At 39.4% G+C, this 23,994-nt stretch overlaps 1 long non-coding RNA gene across 3 annotated transcripts in view; it reads left to right on the plus strand.

Annotated features, from left to right (window-relative positions):
• LOC111932339 (uncharacterized) overlaps positions 1-20,485 on the plus strand; it is a 105,401-nt gene extending 84,916 nt beyond the window's left edge. Inside the window, exons 7-10 of one of the 3 annotated variants that reach the window (XR_015289212.1) lie at positions 955-1,054; positions 1,157-1,529; positions 2,091-2,118; positions 18,057-20,485. This is a non-coding gene — a long non-coding RNA (uncharacterized LOC111932339). Of the gene's footprint in view, positions 1-954; positions 1,055-1,156; positions 1,745-2,090; positions 2,119-18,056 lie in introns of those variants that run through there. The other 2 variants (XR_015289210.1, XR_015289208.1) reach the window with 2 other exon arrangements.
• Positions 20,486-23,994: the final 3,509 nt, after the last annotated feature.

The raw sequence follows: 23,994 nt of genomic DNA on the forward strand, positions 1-23,994 counted from the left end.
TCACGTAATCAAAGAACAAGAGCACTACAGTAATGGAACATTCATTTCAGATAGCAAATAATTTATTGAATATTGAGAGGAGCAGTGTCCTCAGTGTTTTGAGATACAGTGGTCCCTGTTTATCAGTTGGTTACCATGAAAAGGTCAAATATTCTGAATTTTTGATCGCACACTGCATTTGTTGTAACTCAATACTTCTCCCAAATCAAAAAACAAATGAGGCCAGAAGATGTTTGTCCCATTAGCAATGTGTAAGTGAAAGTCTGCAAATAATTAGATATCTAGGATACAGTAAACTGGTAAACATTTTAAATTATTAAAGATATTAATAAGGAACACTGAGGAGTTATTTTTTCCAAGTAAGAAATGATTTTCTGATGAAAGGGCGAAAAACTATTCTGTGTCAGTGAAACATTTGTACATGCTGATACTGAAAAGCCCATGAAATTAAGTAAATTTCCAAGTGATAAAACTTTATACTTTATTGTCCTGAAAGGACATATATATATATACACATTTGAGAGACACTTGTGCATGCCTATTCTCATCATCTCCCTAAATGTTTTGAATTTATATTACAATTTTTCTTACAATTCAGGCTATCAAAGTGACTCCTTTTATTGAGGAAATGGGGATTACACACACGAAGTTGAGACACTTTGGGTGGGGATGTGTGTCCATGGGTGTTTCATCATGAGTTATGCTAGAATAAAAATAGAGTTTTCTCTGCCTGGTGTTCTATCTCTGTCTTTGTTCTGTTATGAACATAAGGAGAGATATTAACTTCCTTTCATTAAACAAATGCATTATATTTTTGTTTTGCTACGTGATGAAGGCTGGAAAATACTTTATTTTATTTATTTTCCTCTCAGCATCTTCCCAGTGCTATTTTGCCATCAGCCACCAATGCTGATTATTTTTATCTACTTGCTTCTTTCTCCTTTCCCCCAGCAGCACCACAGTCTACAGGAGTTCTTTAGAGTGAACCCTTTCAAATATGAACACCATTGTTTCACTGTTCCTCCTCATGGACCTGCCCTAAATCTCCTCTGTGGTAAGGAAAATTATTTTCCTTACAAAACTGCAGTCCTGCCACTGAATATATTGCCAAAATCTGAAGTCTTCCTTGCTCTTTCCTGGGACTTTAATGATCCAGTGCAGAGGGTGAAGGTGCTGGAGAAGAAATGTGGATGTGCTGCAGAAACCACTGCAGATGAAAGAAGAAGAAGCAGGTGAAAAGGTGGATGGTGTCTTCATCAATAGGAAGTAAAACATAACTTGAATTAAGTGCACATCAACCAATGATGGTTAAGGTTATGTAAAATTATAAATATTGACAAGAGGGACCATGTCCTGCCTTGGCTGGCAGGTGAAGTCACAGAGATGAGAGTTGTATCATCAGCTTTGGTTAAGTTATTTCAGTGAACCTGGTCAAAATGAAGAGGTGAAATTTGCTTCATTGCTGAAGAAAAATAATCTTTCTTACCATCTCTGCTTACTGGTAGGTTGGGAAGGAAATTTCTTTTTAGGTAACTTCATCTGAAGTGTGATGTCATCTGTTATACATTTTTAAATTTCCTTTGTAGTTAGAATAATGTAATATATTGTAAGCATAATGCATGTTAGATCTGCACTTCATTCTCTGTTGATTTATTTTAAAATACTGAGCTAAGCTGAAAAGACCTGTGCTTTTATTCTAAGTCTCCAACCAAGATTTTAAACTAAAATCAAGTTTCAAGCCAAACTTTTAGACTTGATTCTTTCATTTCAGGTGCTGACCAATGTTCTCTGGGCAGTGTAGAATAAGTTGGCTGAAATTTGTTTGCCTTAGTTGCCAGATTTCCATGGTTTCTACAACAATGAAAAGATATTATAGAATATAATTTATTTTTTTTTAATTATTTAAAATGATGAAAATAGTACCCTTTTAATCTAATTTAGAAGGGCATAGAAAAGACAAATATATTGAGTCTTGCTGGATATTAAGATCTTTGCTTGTGTAAATAACCAGCGTGTTGTCAGAATTTCTGTGAAGGCCTGTGAAAAGGCTTTACCTCACTTGACCACTGGTCTCCTTTCACATCCTACAGATCCTGTCCTGCCTTTGTTGGCCACAAGGTACTTAAAATATCTTTTTAAAGTCATTGCCTGACCAGTCTTCATTTGCTTGTATTTCTGTGTAAGAATAATCTCCACCAAGGGCTGAATTTGGTGCTCGGCAAGGTAAGGTAGAGGGTTTGATGATCCCCTGGTGAGAAGATTTCCTTATGAGCAGAGTGAAAATCAGGAATAATTCTGCAAGAAATGTGGACAGATTTAAGGGAAAATCTGGGGACATGAGAAGTGACCTGCTCTGGGCTGTGGGGAGTGGAACAGAAAGACAATGAGATGCTTTGAGCAGAAGGGATAAAAAGTGAAATAACAGGGTCAGAACCGTTATATCTCACAAGACTTTGTGTTTAACCAAGGATATCAAAGGCTGTGTCTTCTCCAGCACAATGTGTGCCCCTTCCTTCCCTCACTGGTGTTTAACCTTTCCCTGTGATGGTGAATGCCCTGCCCCAGCCTGTCACACACAGTGTGGCACCAAACTGGTGGCTGCTCCTCACCCTGTGGCTCCCAGCTCCTCCTGGCTTCAGCTCAGTGAGTTCCCTCAGATCTCAATGTCTTCAGCTGTTGTCCTCCACACAGGGGACCCTCGTGTTTGGCAGCCACTGCTGGACCAGGCCCATGGAACTGCTACCATGGCTCATCTCCTCCGGGTTATCAATCTGGGGATGGAGTCAAAGGTCTTTGATCCCCGTGAAGGAGCTGTGCATGTGGCACATGCACTGGCAGCTGGAAGGCAGAGGGACCAGGAGAGGTTTTCACCAGGAAAGGAGTTGAGAAGTACAGAAGAAAATTGTTGCATGCTGGTTCTGAGAGAAAAGCACTCTCCAAAAGACAAAAAAAAAAAAAGTTCTGCAGTTGATTTATATTTCTATTATAGGCTTATCCTGTTAGCTTGTTCTTAGAGAAGAGCTGCTCCCTGAGGCACAATTTATCCTTTTTAGAAACTCTCCTCCCCCAAGAAAGTTGCAACAGTGGAAAGAACAAAAGTTGGGATGGTGTTTGAAGGAGGAATTTAAGAAAAGGGATTGAGCAGCTGGATTCAAGGCTGAATGCAAAGGAAAACTCTTCTTGGTGTAGGCACTCTGTAAATAGTTGAGAAGCACTTGTTTCTCAAAGAGAAGGACTTCATGAGAGCTGTAATGGTCATTCTGGAGGTTTCCCCAATAACAGCATTTTGCCCTAATGCTGTTCATGAGGTGTTTTGAGAACTACAAAAAATAAAATTAGGAATAATTCTAACTAGTCAGATCCTTCTGGTTTGCTTCTTCTCCATGGAAGTCATGGGGAACACAGAAGGTGTAAATGTAGCAGGGGATATGAAAGATAAAGTTGAGTGAAGAGAATCCAGGAGACCTTTGCATCTGTGAAGACACGGCTGCTGAGGCAGGCCCGTGGCTACGTGCACACTTAAGAAATACACATGTGCTGATAGAAAACAGATTTAAAAGGTAATTGTGAAATTGCTTTAATGCTCTGGATGTGTTTGGAAGTTTGTGACTGGTTGTCAGTGATGTCATAACCATATTTATTATAGCTCATAAATGGATGGGTCTGACTGTTTTCCTTATTTTAATGTATAAATTGCAGTTTATAATGGCTATAAAACACGCCAGGCTGTGCATTTCAGGGTGATTATTGCATTTCTCAGGTGGTTAAAGTTACTCTAACTGCCTTTTAGCTCAGATTTCAATAGTATTTGCCCAGTGTTCAGGCCATTTTTACTTGTATTTTTATGTACAAACCTCAAATTAAAGTGTTTTATTGCTTTTTAATTAAAATGTTGAAGTGTAAAGAAAGAATGGTCACAGGCAGATAGGGAGGCACAGTAGTAGGTGTTTTGCTGTAAGAGGGGAGTGTGTGAGAAAGGAGATGGGGAGAGGAGAGGCTGCAGAGCCTGTCACTGTGTTTGGGTATTTCACAGGTACCCACTGCTGGTTCCAGTAAACACAAGGCTGAATGGAAACATTTGTGAGCCAAAGGCATCGGTGTCTGCCTCGTAAAATCTCAAACTGAGAAATGAGGGATTAAATGGCTGTGAACCCTTAATTAAGTGCTCAGCACCAACGTGCCCTCCTGCTGGAGCCTGGACGTGCTGATAGGAGCTGGTGAGGAGCTGGAGCTTGTGGTGCTCCTGATTTTCAAGGTGGAAAAAAGTCCTGCGCTCTCCCTTTTTGAGACACCATCTCATGTGTGGCTGGTTCACAGGGCAGACTCCAAAACCAGTGGCAGTGGTGGGTTTTTAGTGGAATGCAGTTATTCTGGGAGAAGCAAATTCCTGGGTGTGCGAGTGGATTTATTCACCAGTTTGGGCCATGTGCCGGGTGAAAGATCTGCTCTTGAAATCCTTTTGGGTGATGTCATGTCTAAGAGTCTGCAAAGCACCAAAGCCCTTGTGTCACGTGTGTCTGTGGAGTGGTGGCCTCTGTCTCTGTGTGAAGGGAAGGACAGTCCCATCAGGACACTGGGACACAGCTCCTTATGATGGGTCCCCCACCATTCCATTCCATTCCATTCCATTCCATTCCATTCCATTCCATTCCATTCCATTCCATTCCATTCCATTCCATTCCATTCCATTCCATTCCATTCCATTCCATTCCATTCCATCCCATTCCATCCCATCCCATCCCATCCCATCCCATCCCATCCCATCCCATCCCATCCCATCCCATCCCATCCCATCCCATCCCATCCCATCCCATCCCATCCCATCCCATCCCATCCCATCCCATCCCTCCACACCCTTATAGACACGACCTTGCTCCTCCTCTTACACTGAGCCCTGGACCAGCCCACCAGTGTAAAACTGGCAGTGACTGGTTGGTCTCAATGATCTAAGGAGGTCTTTTCCAGCCCAAGTGATTCTGTGGGATGCTATCTTGCTGGGGGCGAGGCCAGTGAGGACCCTTCCTGCCTTGGTCCTGTCAGCTTCTCAGAGAGCATCGTAGATGCAGGACACGGCATCCACGGGTCTCCTGCTCCTCTCTAAGGCTCTGAATCTGACAAAAATTATGGTCATGTCTCAGGTTTGTGGTTATATTTCAGTTTTAGGAGTTTCCTTCTTGAGGCAGGTCCGTTGCAACACTTTGGGTGTGCTCGTTTTTGCAGTCCATGATTGGTGAGGGGTTGGATACTTGTATATAGAATTACAGAATCATTTTGGTTGGAAAAGATTTTCAAAGCCATTGAGTCCAGCCTGTGACTAATCCCTAGCTTGTCACCTAGACCAGAGCACTGATTAACACATCCAGTTTTTCCTTGGAGAACTTCAGGGATGGGGACAACTCCACCACCTCCCTGAGGAATTCCTTCCAATGCTTGAATGCTATACACAGTCCAAGCTCTTTAACTGGGGTTATCTCTTCTGCTGTATCTCTACAGGGAACGAGTGTCAGAGGGCTCTAGTTTGTATCATATTGGTACAATTTTAAATAAATGAAAAAAATAAAATCATGACTATTCACATGGGAAAGGGCATGAGTATTGTAAATTTTAAATTAGGGATTGAGCCTTCCATTAAAGAGAAAAAACCCTCAACCCAGACAGACCAAAACCCAACTGGTCTTGCTGCCTCATTTTAAACAAAAAATGTGCATAAAATAATTTTTTTCAAGGCAGGTTTTTTTCTCCCCCCCCACCATTGTTTCCCCCATCTTTATTTCTATTTCTCCTGTGCAAAAGATCCCCCCTGCATACCTCCCCTTTCTTCCCATGCAAGAATGGAAGAAATGTTTAATGGGAACCAAAGCACATTAGGAATATTAAGGAAAAATTACAGTATATACACTATGAAATGAAATGCATCTTTTGTGAATAAATCCCCCCAGAAATCTTATATTTCCAGGCATCCACTTACATACCTTCATGTAACAACTTATACATTCGTAAAACATTCATTGAAAGCAGCTCTGCAGTTTTATAGAAAACAACATGCCAGGGATGCAAGAATCTTGCCAGTTCTGTGAAAAATGACACCAATTAAAGCTTAAATTGCTTGTTTTCTCATAAGGTACATATTTTCATAACTTTGAAATCAAATAATTGCTGCTTTTATATTAAATACAATAAAACAAAAAGGATGCTAGTTTAGAGGAACTGCTACAAGCATTTTAATATAATTTTCCCACCATTTAAAGTCACAAAATATGGAAAACAAGTCAAGTATGCAAAGTTCCAAGGAGATAGAGAAACTCCTTCAGATTATTACATCATTTGTCTTTTGTGTCAGGAAATGTGTATGTGATTTCATTGTTTGATTAAATGCCAAAAAAAAAGGCATATTGCACTTATCTAACTGATTACAGATTTTATTCATCTGAAAAAGTATTTGTTCGTACTTTGACATTAGAAGGCAATATTTTTTTTAATGCTCCAAACAAGCATTTTCAAAAAATTATAATCCTAACTTCCCAGGCTTGCTTTTTATTTTGTATTAACAATGCACTGTACTAAAATTTCCCATACTGGAACACAGTCCCTAGTGGTTTTCAAGCTATAAACTGAGTAAACAGTCCCTTTCTTATTGAGTGTCTGTGTGAGTGCATGTTGTTTCTGGAATACATCATATTCATTTGCAGAAACCCTGTGTATGGATCTTTAACACTTCTTTCCCCCTTTTTTTTTTCCGAGGTGCCTAAAATAATGGCTTTTTAAAACAGTAATATAGCGGTGTAACTTGTGGGGAAAACCACACTGTGGCTTACAATCTGAATTAAACGTGTGTCATTGTGGGTAAGTTTCATTTAAAATACCTATTTCTGCTAATTATTCAGAATGCTAATGCTGTGCTGCTGTATGAATTCTGATTTGTGTAAGCATGTTTCTGGCAAGGCTTTGCTAAGAACATAAGAAAATCAACTAAAAATATTTCCATATTGAGTTCCTTGTTTTTTTTTTTTTTTTAGTAAGAGCATAGAAAGGTAGCACTTATCGGTGACATTTTTTGGACTCTCACCATATCAGGGTTGACAAACTAAGCTTTACATAATGAAGAAACCTTAAAAAAACCTCAACAGAAATAATTTGAGGAGAAACACGAAGCTTCATCTGGGGACTTCAAGGTCAGATACCATTGGCCTGGCCTCCATTAACCCCCACAGGAAATCTTCCAGAATCCTTATTTTATCTTGAGTGGGTGTTCCCAAACTATCAGTCTTTTTCTTTTTTTTTTTTTTTCTCCACCAAAATAGAGACACAGTTTCCTTTAAAAGACATGAATTTCATCTGGTAGAACATTTTAACAATGTTTACATGCCACAGAGAAATTTGCAGGGAGAATGGTGATATTTTAAATTGCTCTATTAACAAAACTCTGCCTAAATTTGGAAGAGGGAAAAAGATTTGAAAACTTAGTAAGCGATTAATAGTAAGATATTAAAAGACAGCTAAGCGTTCTCAGTCACTGGGGAAAATAGACTGGGATGGTATAATGAGATCCCTACAGTCTTGTGATCAATCCAAAGTAGCAAGAATGTAATACCAATGGGTTAACTAATTATTTGTATATATTTAAAAAGTCTCTCAGTAGTCTGAATCATGTCCAACGTGAATGCTGAGGATTACACGATCTATTATTAACCCATTAGTACTGCACTTTCAGTGTTCTTTGGCAACAAAAAGCTCCAACATGAATAAACTGTCTAAAATATGTGTCTTTTTAATAAAGTGGGTAATTTTTTTTTTTTTTTTTTGGTGGGGAGGGAGAGTGTATTTTATTTATAGTGTCATTTCAAACTCAAGTTACAACGTCTTAGATTTAAGAGACAGGCCAGCAATGCAGGCAAGGGTGTCTCCTGCAAGGAGACAGAGATTAATGCCATGTGTACTGATGATTCTCCACCACAATTTAGGATTCTGGTGGCGCCATGACGCCCGTTTTTTATGGTGGTTTGCCAAGAGAAAATTACTTAAACCAATTGTGAATGCATTCCTGTTATACTTTTACACAACCACATTTCTGTACGTAAATAGCATAATGAGTATTTTTTAAGTGATCTCTCGTTCCAGATTCACCTACTTTGCATAAAACGTCAAGCACAGGAAGGAGGGGAGTTGAGGTTTTGTTTGTGTTTTTCTTTTTTTTTTTATTTTTCCTAACAGAGAAAGGTTTTCACATGGGAATATACTTTTTTTCTCCCTCCTTCTTTCTCCATGACAACTGACCACAATTGAAGTAGATTCTTCTTAACATACTGTAATGTGAGAATTTTCTTCAGCTGGAGGGTGTTTTAGCCTCTAAATTGAAAGCTGTTCTACTTCACTGAATAAAATGGGAACACGAAGGTTAGGATCAGTACCTTTGCCAGGTAAGAACTGGTACAGGGACAGCTTGAAGGCCCTCAAAACTACAAGTTTTTAAGACTTTACACATCTGAGGTTGAGAAGAGTTTGTGATCTGAGATGTTCTAAGCCCAACATGATATCCTGATATTAAGGAGAGTATGCATCAGGCAAGCAGAATATTTTCAAATTTTTTTGCTAACTTCACAATTGTTTTTATCAATTTACCTGTTTCAAAATTTTGCAAAGAATGCATTTATTCTTTTTTGCCCCAGTCTATGAAGAGGGGTTTGTGGAGCTGTCTATTTCATGGTGTTATATTTTTGAGCCTGCTGTAGGTCAATAAAGCAAGTTTTATTAGTGGCTTCTAGAAATGCTGGCATTCTAATCATTGCTATATTTTTAGGATTGAGTCTCTTTGTGGCCTGAGCCACTTAATCTGTCTCCACAAGTTTGATTCTTGGTTGTGTTCCTATTTGAAGGCAATTCTCAAGTGCAAGTGTGTTCATGCTGGGTGAGGGAGCTCACAGAGCTGCCCTGTCCCTCTGGGGGTTTTGAAAATTCAAAATGAAGTATCTAGCGAGATATTTAATGGGAGAAGGGCTCTGTGTGAGGATGATGGGCTTGGAGGCCAACTCTGCTTCTGGTTTTGCTGTGCTCTGAAAGATTTGTAATTCTTTTAAAGTCAGTGGCTTCCTACTGTGACTATGAGAACTATGCTAATCAAGCCTGAAGCATTTGAATGACAATGTTGTCATGTTTAAATATTAATCTGACTGGAGCAGATAGAGATATAATGCTGGGAGAGAGTAATGTGTGTGTATAAATAAGGTCTTTGTCCAAGGCCAAAACAAGCACTCTCCCTTCATCCCCAGGCATGGAAAGTTCTTCCTGGTCTGACAGAAGGCTTGGAGGGGTCTGATAAAAATGATCTTCAGTCAGAGCTGTAGTTTTCATGAAGAAAATGTCAATGTGTGTGCTGAAGAGAGGATTTTGTGTGCTTTCTTACAACCATTGCAACAAATAACAGGGAGTTCACACAAAACAGAGCAGAGCATCTGATCTAACCATATCTCCTTTTTTATGGTGCTCATGGCAGAGAGGTGTTTACCAAGCAGACCTTTACAGAAAAAAAAAGTGGTCTCCAGTATACCTCTAGGTGTTCTTTAACATAATATTTTGGTTTGGAAGTTAGAGATTGATTTAAAATTATAGCACTTGAAAAATAATTTCCTCTTGATGTGCAATTAAGTTTGGTGTTTAACTTTGGTGTCAGAATAACAGATTTCTACTGCTCTGTGTGGTTCCTGCAGTTAATACATCCAGTTGTATCAATATTGGCTGTTACACTGGTGCAAATACATGGGGTGGTATTGGAAGTACACTTGCTCTGAAAATTGGGGAAATATTCCAGGGAAAATGAAGAAGAAGAGCTAGAAGATTAAATAGTTTGGTAGTCAGGGCAGAAGAAGAGGTTTTCAAGCAATTTAGGGGCAATTACAGTCACTGGAAATTACAAAGGTCTAGCAGTGTGGAAGGAGAGAGAGGACTTTGGAAAAGAGATGGAAGGGCCAAGTACACAGGACAGAGAGGTCAAGAGGAAGATTGGCAGGACAGCCAAAGAGTTTCCCTCCAGAGAGAAGCAGAAAGGGATGACTTCCTAAAATAGAAAGCCCAAAGAGTATCATCAAAGGATTCAGCTGTGGGAAACCTGTCCAGCTAAAGAGGCAACAAGTCTCAGATGTTTATTATTTTTTGGAATGCTGCAAGATGTAAAGCAGTCAATTTCAATTAAAATAAAAACATGTTTATATTCAGACTAAAAAATTTGCCTTTCAGGTTTTTTTCAGAAAACTTCTGCTGCAGTTCAAAAAGCCCCAAGTTAGCTCAGGGTTTTAACCTGTCAGAAACTGCCCAGCTATTTGCAGCACAGTTGAAAATGGGGGTAAGGGACTACTTTGCAAAAATATGGAGCCTTGTATTAAGAAAAATTTGGAATTTATATTATCAAACATAAAGTGTAGCCCAATGTGGCTCTTAACATTGGGTGACATTTTCAGACTTATTCATTTTTTAACTGCTCAAGTACCTTTATGACCACCTGTCATATATGTGTCATTACTTCTATCAGCTTGAAAAGTCAGGGCTTGCTGTTAGAATTTTGCAGCAACAAGTAATATCTGTTACTTTTTTCAAGTGTATGAGATAATACAATGTACACCAACTGCTGCTGCTGAAGAAACATTGACTTGTGATGTAGCCATGCTTGGTATCTTAATTATTCATTGCTTTGTTACTTTTTGCTTTTATAAAATTGGTTTCTGTCAGGTTTGAAGTATGTCAGCTCAAGACCTAACATGGATCATACTTTCAAAGTCAGCTGTACAAAAGTCTTCACTTAATGAACATGTTTACTTTACTTTTGTGCTTCTCAAAATAATGTATAATGTAAACTTCCAGGGTCTAGGGTCCCTTTCCCAGAGGGGAGGTAGTTCTGGTGCAGAAATTGAGGAAGTTAAATCATTGCTGCTTCTGTTAAGGGCTCTGCAAATTTATATGAGGTGTTCTCTAGAACATTGTACTCAAGGAAACTTCCATTTTTGGCTGCTAAATATATGGAGAGGGCACATATATAATGAGGCAAGGATTGGTGTTTGTGGAAGTTATTTCTATCACAAAGCTTTATTCTACAGGGCTCTACCTTGTACCCTGATTTAAGGGGAAACAAAAAATTCTACCTCTAATACACAAATGTTTGTTTGACACTTGTCATATTATCAGGGTAGCCCCATACAAACTTGATGCTATGGTTTTTATAATTTTTATATCCAGAATAAAGTGGGAAAAGGTACTATTTTGCCAAAACACACACTTAAGTCTTAAGCCTTTTGGTGAGAGTTGTGACATTTCAACACTGGTATGTAAGAAGGAAAAGAAATTCAAAATGTCCTTGTAAGGAAGCATCTGTTTACTAATGATGCTTGGCTATCCCAAAGTCAGCCCTGTGTACTGGATTATAGCAGGATTTCAGAGGAAGAGAGGCAGAATATTTGGATGAATTTATATGAATTTAACAGAATCAAATTTTAATAGTGGAGACTGATATGTCTGAGTTTCTGAGAGCTATATGAGAACTATATTGTAGAACAATAATCCTATATCATACCTAGGTTGCTTTCAGTGGGACCAAAGCCCAAATTAGCTTAATTAATCTACACTTTCTAGTTAAGTATGAAGTTTTTTACATCTCCCCACCAATCCAATGCAGGTGTTAACCACGAGCATTGGTGGTTTCTTGTTTGAGGAGCAGAGCTTTCAGGGAGGGCTCTGGGAAAGGAGCAACCAAGCCACACTGTCATGTTCAGCTGACACAGCTGTTTATTGTGCAGCCTCTCCTCCCTGCTTGGACCATTGCCATGGATGATTTAAGTGTCTTTGGAGTCCTGGTGGGTGCAGGAGCCTTGCTGGGCCATCTCTGCTGGGACCAGCGACAGAAGAGGGCATCAGTCGTGCTCACTGGTTGGCAAACCCATGCAATGCCAAGAGTGAGGAAATTAAAATCTAATGCTCTTGAAATGGGCAGCCTGACGCATAATGGAGATGGGGCAGCGAGCCTGGGTATGTCAGGAGCATCACTTTAACCCAACAAGACACATGAAACCAGGCATGACACGCTGGCGTGCTGGCACAGGGATGGGTGCATCTGAAACAAAGGCAGTTTGCTGAAAATCAGATTCCCTTCACCCCAAACAATTTTCAGTTTGCAGGATTTCATGATTAACAGGCCTTTTAGGATATTTACAACTTTCTGGAGAGAGAGCTTTTTTGGGTTTTTTTTTTTTTTTGTAAGAAAAAAGTTAAATGGAACACACACATTGCCTTTGAAATGTAGCCATAGGAAGGTCATATATTTAGGTGTTACATATTAAAATATTGATTTTCTAGAATATAAAACCCCTGCTTACAATAAATACAATGCAAGTCATAACCTTTATTATAAAAATATTCCAGTGTTCCATGGTAAAGGGTCATTAACATTGCTATACTGTAGAATTTGATCATTACTGGAGGATACTATGTTTTGTTTTTAATCAGGCAGTGATTTATATAGAAACTTATTAAGAACCAAGATATGGCTCATTTCTGATCTCTGACATGCTTAAAAGATGTTGCAAATTAAGGGATTGATCCTGTAGATCGCTGAGCAGATAGGAAGAAATGTCAATAAGCAAAGTGCTCACTCTGTCACTGGCCTGTACCTTGCACATCAGTAGATGGGGGAAACCGAGATGCTAAAGCTGTCCTGATCCCAGCCATCCTAAAGTCCCTGTACTTTAGGGGAAGTGAGGCATGTGATTATTTCTTTTATTTCAGTTCTGGATGAATGGTTGAGAGCTGCTTTCTCTTTGAAGTGGAGAAAGCCTCACCCCTAAGCCTGTGTTTGGGTGTTCTCGCTTGAGGTGTTGGCTTTGTAGCCTCCTGTACTTGATGGGTGTCAGATATTGTGAAGGGACACCTGGGGAATGGAGAGCTTTGGGAAGGGCTGATGGTGAGCAGAGGTGGCTGAGGGCATGGCTGAGAAGCTGAGATACAACAGGGAGATGGTGTCCGTCACACACAGACTTCACCTCCTTGTAGTGAGGACAGGAACTCAACTTTAGTGGGGAAAATGGACTTTGATGGGGCTCTTCCACCTCAAGATATTCTGTGATTCCTCGTGCTGAAAACTGAGCCACACAGTGACAAGAGGAGTTCACATGACCAGCTTTATGTGATAATTTATCACGCCTTTAATTAATTAATTTAAATTATTCAGGTTGCACTGCGTCACTCTCCTGGAGCAGTTCAGCCAGAAGGTTTGTGCTGGGGGACTTGGCTCCTGTCAGCATCACCAGTGCCCACAGAGCCACTCTCAGTGATAAGAAATTGTGTCCCCAAGCAGTGTGACACAGACCACCTTCCTGGAACGTGGATCTGCCTGCACTGGCACCTCCTGGGATGGGCATTGCTGAGGCTTTGGGATGGCAATAGCAGAGCCAGGGGTGCTGAAGGGAGGGAAATGCCACGTGGCAATTGAAATGGAAATGCTGGAAATGATGGAGAGTTCCTAGCAGAAAAAGTCTTGCCTTCCTACAAGCCTCCCTTTTTGTGAGGAAGTCTGTGAGCAGTGCGATGTCGAATGTTACCCAAGAAAGTTTCGTAGAGGGGAGCAAAATCTTCCTGTGCCAGAATGATCCTGCTACACATGCATTACTGATTAATGTGGGTGAGTTTGGTTTAAAGGGTTTCTTAAATATTTTTTTTTTAGGTACTGAATGTTTTCCATTATTTCAATTGGGAAAAGCCTGATAAAAGCAAATGTACACTCCACGTGTCGAAGAACACGCTACAGCTTTTTTTATTCACATGTGAAACCTGCTTATATGTCACTTTATATGATTTTCTTTTTAAATTTTATTAGCTGAGTTTTAGTGCTCTTTAAAATAAAAGTGATAGCATCCAGGTGCATTATGGGGTAGATGACACAACCCTGCCAACACACCTATGTGAATAATTCCCACATTTCCAGGCTCTGCCGTTTGTGAGGGAACAGGCAGATGTTTTGTGCTGTTGATACACAGAAGGCTCTCAGGCAGGCACCACCAGTCTGATTTTGAGACCAAAAACTATATTTCACTCCTCTAAAGTGAAATATAGTAATTAAAAATCCCTGTTGTTCATTGATTTTTACATTTTTGTTTACATAATTTTTCTCAAATATGTTTCAGTTGTGATGAAAATTAAAAAAATTAAACAGCATATCAACCCCCCCTACTTTAGTTGCTTTCAGCAATTTGAGGCCTTCCTATGGCTACTCAAATAGAAAGAATGCCAGTTTTTGTCTTGAACAACCAACCAAAACATATGATTTTTTGAGGACAGTGAGAGGCACAAACTGCACCCCATGCAGTCACTTCTGCCTGTACCTACACAAGCCTGTTACTGCTTAAAATTTTATATGGTTATTTCTTTTTAAACACCTCAGCAGATTGAAGCAAATAATTCTGCAACCTGAGTTTAAAGAAAAAAAAAAAAAAAGAAGAAAAAAATAAACCCAGAAAAAGCCTTATATTCTTTTTTCTTCAAGCCTTTGATCCTGACTCTCCAGTCGTGGGAACCAGGAGAAGTCATCTCCTGTGAACTGTGAGTAGGAAGCTGCGAGGGAATCAGCAGATGAGTTTGAACGTTAGGCCTTGTTTATGCTGGGGATTAAGTCATTTGTGGTCAGTACCCAAGGCAGCTGGGCTGCTGCAGGCTCCCAGCTCCCATCAGATGACATTCCTGCAGGGACAACCAGGGGCATCTCACTCCCCACCAGACCAGGGTGAATCCAGACCTGCTCCTGCTCCTCGTGTTCCCAACGTGTCAGATGGGAGCAGAGCTCCCTGGGTGAATGGAAAACTGCAGAGAATAAAAGGGTCCTGGAAGGGATTGATCAAAACCATAATTTTATGGGTGTAGCAATAAACAGCCAAGCCAAGCCAGAGCTGCAGAAAACTCAGCGGCTGCTGCTCCTTGTTTCTCAAGGTCCTGAAGGAAAAAACAAAATCAGCAGATAGGGAAGTGAAGGGGGGGAAAAAATCCCTAAATTCCTGCAATGCTCTGTTTGTGGGGCTATTTCAAATATCTTCCTGCATTTGGGAATAGCCTGGGTTGTGCTCTGAAAGTTTAAGACTTTTTTCCAAAGGTGGTTTTATTGTCAACCACCATTAGGGTAGATTTATTTTTTTCTAGCAGGCACATGGTTAACATCTTTCTGTGCTTCTAAATATAAACTCTCTTCCCAGTAGTACTATCCAGGTCTCACTCCTCCTCTATTTCTCTTCCTTTTTTTTTCTGTTCCTCTCCCTCTTTCTCCCTGTGTCACTGTGGATTTGATGAGGGTCCAAGTTACAACTGGATGCTGTGAGGGTGGATTGCTGTTGAGATCTGTGCCGAGTTGCACCAACACTCTCTGTAAAGTTTTACTTTCGTGGAGTGCTATACAGTGACTTTTTATGTGTCTAAGAAATGGAAACATTTTGTCTCGTATAAAAAAAAAAAAAAAAGAAATATTTTTATACTGTGCTCCATTCACAGACCACATCAGAGGTATTCTAAGAATAGAATAGATCAAATATATTTTATGGAAATATAATGAGAAAAGGATGTGTTCCCAAAACTCACTCTGAACAAAGGAATGCAACATAGTCAGGAATACTTTAATGCGCCTAACAATTTTCTCATGTGAAAGGCTGAAGGAACAGTCTTGGTTTGAAGAAATCTTCCAATTCTCCCCAGGCACCCTGAACTTGAAATCAGAACTAGGAAAGCTATATATTACAAAAAAAGAAAATGTATGGAAAAAGTGACTGAGGGCATTAACCATAAAAGACGTTTTGAAAAGAAAAATAACATCAATATGAAACATTTTGTCATGTTTCATTTCATTGATCATATATTTATTTTATGTGCTCTGGAGCAATGAAGCTTAGATGTAACTACATTTCAGGAGCCTCATATTAGACCTGTCATTTTCTTTGTGGTGAAAACTAAATAGCAAGGAAAAAAAAAAATAAAATAGATTGCAATTATTAGATTTGTGTTGGATTCCATTGGATTCTGCTTAAATACTTCAAAAAAAATGGAGCTTGGAAAAAGAGACATTACATTAACAGCTATTAAAGGCACTGCCTGTGTGACAGATAGAGAAGTAGGAGGTACACCTACAATGTAAAATAACGCATCTTTTCCACGGTAATGCAATATGTTCACCTTAAATAGGCTTGTAATTAAACCTGCCACTGTTGATTAGATCAACCATGTAGGAAAGATGCATTTGTATTAGTTCTAATTAAATCTCTTTTAAAGAAGTTGGAGTTGTGGGTTAGTTTTTCCACTCCCCAATACAATAAACGTGTATTTCAGATGCTGCACGTGGCTACCCTGTAGTGGATCTCTGCTTAAAAGCCTTTTCTGTATCTGGTCTCTGATCTGATCTTCTCAGGTCTGAACTTCCTTTCTAGGCAAAACCCGCAATGATTTAAATTTGGGTTGTTACATGATGGATGGAATCTGGCCAGTGTGAGCACTATAAGAAATTTGTTCTAGCATTAATAAGGAAAAATATTTATTATAACTGGGGATTTTAGTCTTAATGTGTTTTTGTAATAAACATAAGGTTGGTTTAGAAGCTCCTAGTGGGGAAAAGTGGGGTAGGAATGGCTTGATCTTGAGCTCTGTCAGGTTCTGGCACATTCTTGCCACTTTCTCCAGTGGTGGGTGGCATTACTCACACTCAGCATCTTTGAAGGTTGCTGGTATAAAGCCCAATGAGATCCACTGTGTTCTCAGAACCCTCTGCTGGAGTCTGACACCCTGCTAGAGATAAAAGTTATACACCCTAGGATTGTCTGGAGTGAGGATTTTGGCCCTAAGTGAAAATTTTCGGCTATATCATGCAATGCAATCTATGAATGCAATGAAGTCCCACTGTGGTGGAAATTTATCTGGGGGCATTTAGTGCAGTTCAGGTCTCCGAGCAGGCTTTCAAAGGTGTAAGTCCAGGGGAACTTCAGCAGCCTTTCTCTCAGTTCATCATCCCTCCTCTCAGTGCAGAGCAGGTTGTAGGTTGACAGTGAAAATGAAGGGATTGGAGACTTTGAGCTCCTTCCTGGTGCTTGAACCTGTAGGGCTTTTGGGCTTTCTCCTTGTCATGGTCCTGGTGACTTTGTTTGGGCACATGACAAAACTCTTTCTCCAAGGCAGGATGAGTCTGGAGTGCAGAGGTCCATGACTGGGACCATCCCCAGGATGGGATGATGGCCAGAGATGTTGATTCACCTCTGGGCACAGCATGGCTCTACTCCTTTGGACTCCTCCTTTGCTACCAGCAGCCAAGTGGGTCAGGAATTGTGTGATCGTGTCTCTGTGAATGCCAAACTTTATTTCTGAAGCAACCCAAGTGCACTGAAAACCTTCAGCAACCGAGAGTGCTCTGTTTCACATTGTAACACAATTGGAAAAAAATAACTTGTGCTATGTTTTCATATTGATTTTCCTTCTCTTGGTGCAGCATTTTCAATTTAAATGGCAGCAGACTGAGGCACAGAATGGGAAAGAATTTTTTGAGCTCTGCAACTGGGAAAAGAGCCTGGTTTTCTGATTTTGTGTCCATGCTATCCAATTAAATTTTGTCACTGTCCTGTGATTTCATGTCCAGTGTAGTATTACTTGCACAGAAAAGCTAATTATGGAATAAGTATGAAAGTGCCCATATTTAATTACTACTATATAGTATATTGAGGAAGAAGATTTTTTTTTCCCTAAAATTATTTTAATTAACATGAAGGAAAAGTTTCTGCTGATTTTTATTGTCATAAGATAGAGAGGAAATTATTTCATGCTACCATTGAACTATATTTAACTTCCATCTCTCTATCTACAACAAAAAACTTGAAAATTAGTTTGTCAGATTTTATTGCTCCTTTTTATCTCATAAGCATTTTCTTCAAGTACCATTAAATAATGTTACAATTTTTAAAATATCATTTATCAGACGGTAGAAGTTTAATTTTTGTTTATAAGTTGTGTGTTTTGTCCTTTTTTATATTTCTTAGCTGAGGGGGAAATCTTCTACCTTGCAGAAACCTGATATTTTGGACCAGATCCCTGTCTGAACAGGTTGTATGCTGCCCTTTTCAAAATCAAGCTATCAGAGGATGCCCTTCAGCAGAAGTGTTAAGAGGACTTGGTGAGCTTAACATGTTTCGCCTGCTTAATTTAATTTGGAAAAATTCAACCAGAAAATGAAGTTATTAACAGGTTGGTACATTCAGAGATAAGATGATGTCACAGGAAAGCAGTCAAGTGGGCAGCTTGTCAAAATATAAAATATGTATCTGTCAGAATCAAATGATAGATAAGCTGTGGCTGGGTGTAGGATGCAGTGAAAATAGTGTGCTAAAAATTGAAACTGAATCCCACCAGTCTGGAGCACAAGCTTTTAGTAACTATTGTGGTGAGCAGAAACACAACAATCCTGGGGACATGAACTGTGCTGCTTAAACAGGGTGTGTGCAGTTTCTGGCCAGTAGCCAGAAGCACATTCATCACCATGAGACCTCCATGGGACAGCAGAGACCTTGAAGGTGTGGCTGTTCCAACTGGTGGGGACTGAAACCAGCTATGGGGTCCCCTATGTGAGAGATCCTGGAGCTGCTGGAGAGAGTCCAGGGCAGGCCACGGAGCTGCTCCCAGGGCTGGAGCCCTTCTCCCAGACTGGGAGAGCTGGGGGTGCTCACCTGCACAAGAGAAGGCTCCAGAGAGAGCACAGAGACCCTTCCAGAGCTCAGAGGGGCTCCAGGAGAACTGGAGAGGGACTGGGGACAAAGGATGGAGGAAAATGATAAGGGGAAATGGTTTCACACTGACAGAGAGAAGGCTTAGAGATTAGGAAGAAATTCTTTTCTGTGAGGGTGGTGAGGCCCTGCCACAGGATTCCAGAGAAGCTGTGACTGCCCCATCCCTGGAATTGTTCAAAGGTAGGTTGGACAGAGCTTGGAGCAGCCTGGGATAGTGAAGGTGTCCCTGTCCATGGCAGGAGGGTTGGAACAATCTGACCCTTAATGGTCCCTTCCAACCCAAACCAGTCAATGACTCTATAACTGAAGTTAGGACACCCCATCAGCTCAGACAGGCCAAAATGAGCATAAATGAGTAAATCTTTCCCTGGGTAACTTGGAAACTTTTGAGGTCTTAAAATGTGAAAATAATCTGTCTGGGCAATGTAATGAGCATTTCTGTGTCGGAGAGGTCAGATGAAAGAGAGGAGTCTCCAGTGTATTCTCCAGGAACATGTACATGTCGTGTTCCATCACAGTGCCCTTCCTGCCTTCTGGCTTGTCATCTCAAATAGCTGGCACCAGGAGGTTAAAGTTAATAAACTTGGGAATTTTAAATGGCAATTTGGAGTCTCCTATGAGCAAAACAGAATAGGCCACTTAGCAAGGAATGCAGTCGAACTCCCAAATACTGTGATGGCTAAATGAAAGAAATACCATTATAATAAAAGTCAGTATTGTGTTATCATTGAATTTGGGAAAATGACCCCGTTTGTGTGGAACTTCATTCACTGCAAGTTGCAAAACTGAGCTTAAAGGCTGTAAACTCTTGGGGACAGCTCATGAAATGTGTCTGTTTGCTCAGGATCTTCCATGATGCAGAGCTTAATTGTGATGGGAATTCTTAGGACTAACAGAATACAAAGAGTAGAAGCCCTAAATAAAATGCTGCTCTTATATTTAAAGGTCAGAAGGGACTGGTCTGACCCCTTGATCTATAGGCTGTAGTGTTTTTTTCACTAATATCGTGATATTTCCAATCTATGCTTCAACTTGAATAGTTCCTAAAGACTCAGCTTGAGGTATATTCTTCCTTGGGAAAAAATAAATTTTAGTATGTTGTTCTATTGTAAATTTTTTTCAGTATAGAAAATATTTCTCACTTAAATTTCTTTAAGCTTCTGACTTTCAGAATTTGATTCTTATTATTTTTGCCTGAACAAATTTAACTTTTTTCAAAATCTTTCTCTTTCGTAAATGAAACAGGTGGACTGTAAATCTGCAATGGCTCTTAAAAACTGTCATTTTTGGATTTTTTTTTTCTCCCCTGAGTTAATTCCAGAAAGTTTGCCAGGCATTTTATTGTGTTAGTTGTAGAGCTGAGTATTTTTATGTTCAGTTTGATGGGGATATTTTTTGTTTCCTAATAGTTTTCCCATTGCTGTGTTCTGGGGAGACAGCAACACTCTGCTGCTGTTGTTCTCCATTTTAAGGACTCAAGGATCACATTCTTCCTTTGGAACTTCAAGCTGTTGGCATTTTATGTGTTACATTTAATGTATAACATGTTAATTTTTTATTCAACAATAATTGTGATGGTGATACAGAATGATCTATAGTGCTGCTGTACAAATTTAAAACATCATAGCTATATATCAACTCTTAAACTGGAACCTATCATGCATTTTTGGTTAAAATCTGAAAATAAATTGCAAATCTCCCAGCATGAGGAACTCTGTTTCAGACTTGTGTAAGGACAATGCTCTCGTAATTGAAAGAAAAAAAGAAAAAGGAAATTTGGGAGACTGTTAGTCTACATGTGGCATACTTTTTTCTCTTGAATTGAAAATAAAAAAAATAAAAATCCATTGACACATTTGGACTGAAAAACCTCTTTGCTGCACATGTTTTATATATGTGGGTTTATTACACAGATCATGCGTCTTAATTAGGCAATTTATATTGTGTTATCCAAAGAAGATGTTCTTGTTCAATTGGATACACAATGAAAGTTTCAAGAAAACTCATTAATCCTGTGTTTACAGAGATCAGAGCATGGCCAGGAAATAACAACAACTACAAATGTATCTCTGTATGCTGAGGCAGTTACCTACGGGATTGTGTTCCCTGGATAATTGTGACTGTAAATGTAGATGTATACACAATGCAGGTAGGGATGAATCGTAATTTTAGTGGGACTTTTTCTTCCTAATTCTCCTCCTGAAACTAAATATATTACATGCATCTACTGTTCAGATTTTGAAGCGAAAATTTAATGATAAACTGATATCAATGAGGAAAGTTCAGTCATTTTGTTATCTCGGACAATTTGAGCACTGATGTTTCAGAGGGGTAATGACAACTTGAATTTGAGCTCTCCTGACCTGTTTTTTCCTCCTTCCCACAAAACCTCGATATTTCCTAAATGAGTATTTTGCTTCCTTATACTAATCTGACACTGTTCACCCAGAAACTGAATCTAGTTATCGCTGGTTAGGCTAATTAAGATTTCTTGGTTTCTCTTCCCCCTTTGTCATTAAGCTGGATTTGAGCTTCACATACCCTTGTAATTACTTTGAAATTCCAAGTCTCCTTGCAAATACTTTGAGAAATCTGAAATCTAAATGGTTCCCAAGTTTAAAATAGGATGTTCCCTAGTTGAAAGGCAAAAAAGCAATATTGTTATATTTGTATTCTGATGAAATTCATTATGTACAATATAATTTGTGTCTCCATAACAATCTACTCTTCTTCAATTAGGGATTAAGCCAGATACTTTATTTTCTCTAGATCTTTTTAGTAAATTTTTTTTTCATTGAAAATACAGAAGGAATTTGAAGTGTTTTTTACTGGCAGTAAAATATATGTTTGCAGAGTTTTTCTTCTGTTTATTGTAAATCAGTTACAGAACAGCAATCCATGGCATCAGTCCAGGAAATTGAGATTATGAAGTTAGGCAGCAAAAAAAGATGAAAAAAAAAACCCCATGTTTATAAATGTCGATGAGCATCTTCTTCGCCATGCAGTGAGGACCTGCTCCAGCTCCCTTTGAAGTCAACAAGAAAACTCTCACCAGCTTCCAGTGGGATTTGGCTGTGACCCTGATTTCCCACATTTATGTCCAGTTTGGGGTGGGATACGGCAAGAGGAAGGGCAGGCAGAGAACTGTAACTGATGGGATTGGAGCAAGGGCCTTGGATGCAGTGAGGAAGGAAGGTGGAGAGATGAAGTTATTTATCACACCAATTCCATTATCCGTGGGAACGCAAGCACTGGAAATGGGTGGCCAATTATTTGATGTGCTACAAGCCCTCACTGCTGTCCACAACTCCAGTCCCCTGAAGAACATCTGAAGTGTAACCTAGGAGAAATCTGTTGTAATTTGCTCTCCTGCTCTCTGTATTTATAAGCCTACAATATTGTAAGTTTTTACTGTGGGTGGACAAGCAACATCCACTCATATCAAAGAAGATACAAGTACAGATAAATATAACTTTATACATTCATTTTTATATAACTTATGCAAATGTATGCACAAGTTAGTCACAGTCCCCAGGCTGGCAGCAGATCTGATGTGGCCATTGTTGTAGCTTATTTTGAATGCCAGTGTTGCTGGACAATCCTGCTGCCTCCAAGCAGAGCTTTGCATGTGTACATTTGTCTGCTAGAGCAAGGTTTGGCTGGATGGAGATGGCAGGATGGGACACAGAGGGGCACAATCACGGCAGCTCTTCATCTCTCCAGCCAAGGTGTGGCTTAGGCAAACTGCATGTGGATGCCCTCAGTGTTTTGTCCTTTGAGGGCATTACAGAGAAGGGTTGAAGTCTGAAAACCGAGGCACAGGGAGCTGGATTGTGAATGGACTGCAGCCCTCAGTGGCATCTGTATGTTCACAGAATGGTTTGGGTTAAAGATCATCTCATTGCACCCCCTGTCATAGGCAGAAACATCTTCCACTAGACCAGGTTGCCCAGAGCCCCATCCAACCATCTCCTTGCTCAGCTTCATCTCCTCATCAGCCACCTCCTGTGACAGCTAGAGTATTATTCTCCACCTTTTAAATTAAATAAAAAATTGTCTTTTACCCCATTGCACTGCTGGTTTCTCCAGAAAAGAATAGTTTACTTTAGCACTTGCTGTTGAGTTCTAACTCACCATCTTATAAAATAAATCAAAGTCTATAGACACAGCAGCTTATTGTTCCTTTCTGTGTGAACCTATCTGTTCCCCAAAGACTAAACAGAACAAAAGGGACAGTTTTGGTATGCTGGGTTCAATTGTCAGAATTAGTATTCTTAATGTTCTTCCTTATTTTAAACACCCATGAATAACTTGGTCCCTACTGCTTAGATTATAGATTTTAGTGTATGAATTTTAATAATTCTAATTAATGGTGCTATCTTTATTATATTACTTTGTACTTGGGTTCACTCTTTCATCACAAGATCTCAAAGCACTGTACTAAGCTGCACCAAATCTTTGTAAAGTAGATGAATTTTAGCCTATTGAGTTTATGTATTGGGTAAGTGTAGTAAAGGGAATGAACAGTTTTTCCAAAGTTCATTTCAGAGCTTTGCATTGATTCTCTGCAATATTTAAACACTGGGAGAACTAGGCTCCAGAAAACTTGACTCCCACTTCTACCCGCTAAATTATGGATCTCTTTACTCCCCATTTTGAATTTCAAGTAATCTTTGAAAAATTTGTATTCGTGAGTCTTCAAATATGAATAGTGATAATTATATCAATATTATTAATATGCACTATTAAAAGAAATAAATCTACATTTGCAAAGCTTTGAAGTGCTTGCAAAAGCGGAACTTTTAAATGAAAGTGTGTTTTTAAATCATGTATGTATTACAGAAATCTGTTAAGACAGTCTCACAAAGATCTGCATATGTTCAGAGCAATGATTCACGTGCTCCTGCAGCTATGCCCTGCAAGCATCACAGATATCTGGTGGAACAGACCTGCTCAGCACCTCACAGGTTTTTTCTCAAACCAGTTTTTTTGTGTTTCCTCCTATTTGTTAATTATGGCAATTTTAAAAAATCTGTATATATATATATATAAATTTGTGTGTGATTTTTATGGTGCTGTGAGAATGACCACCTGGAGAATCTGTCTGCTAAATCCACAGCAGATCTCTGTGGTGGACTGTTATCTCTGATAATCTCACTTTTCAAATCCACCAATTATTGAGGATATTGTAGCACTTTCCTTAAAACTTCCTCTCCTTTCC

Source organism: Cyanistes caeruleus, chromosome 7 (assembly GCF_971803275.1).
Source record: "Cyanistes caeruleus chromosome 7, bCyaCae1.hap1.1, whole genome shotgun sequence".
NCBI classification, from domain to species: Eukaryota; Metazoa; Chordata; class Aves; order Passeriformes; family Paridae; genus Cyanistes; species Cyanistes caeruleus.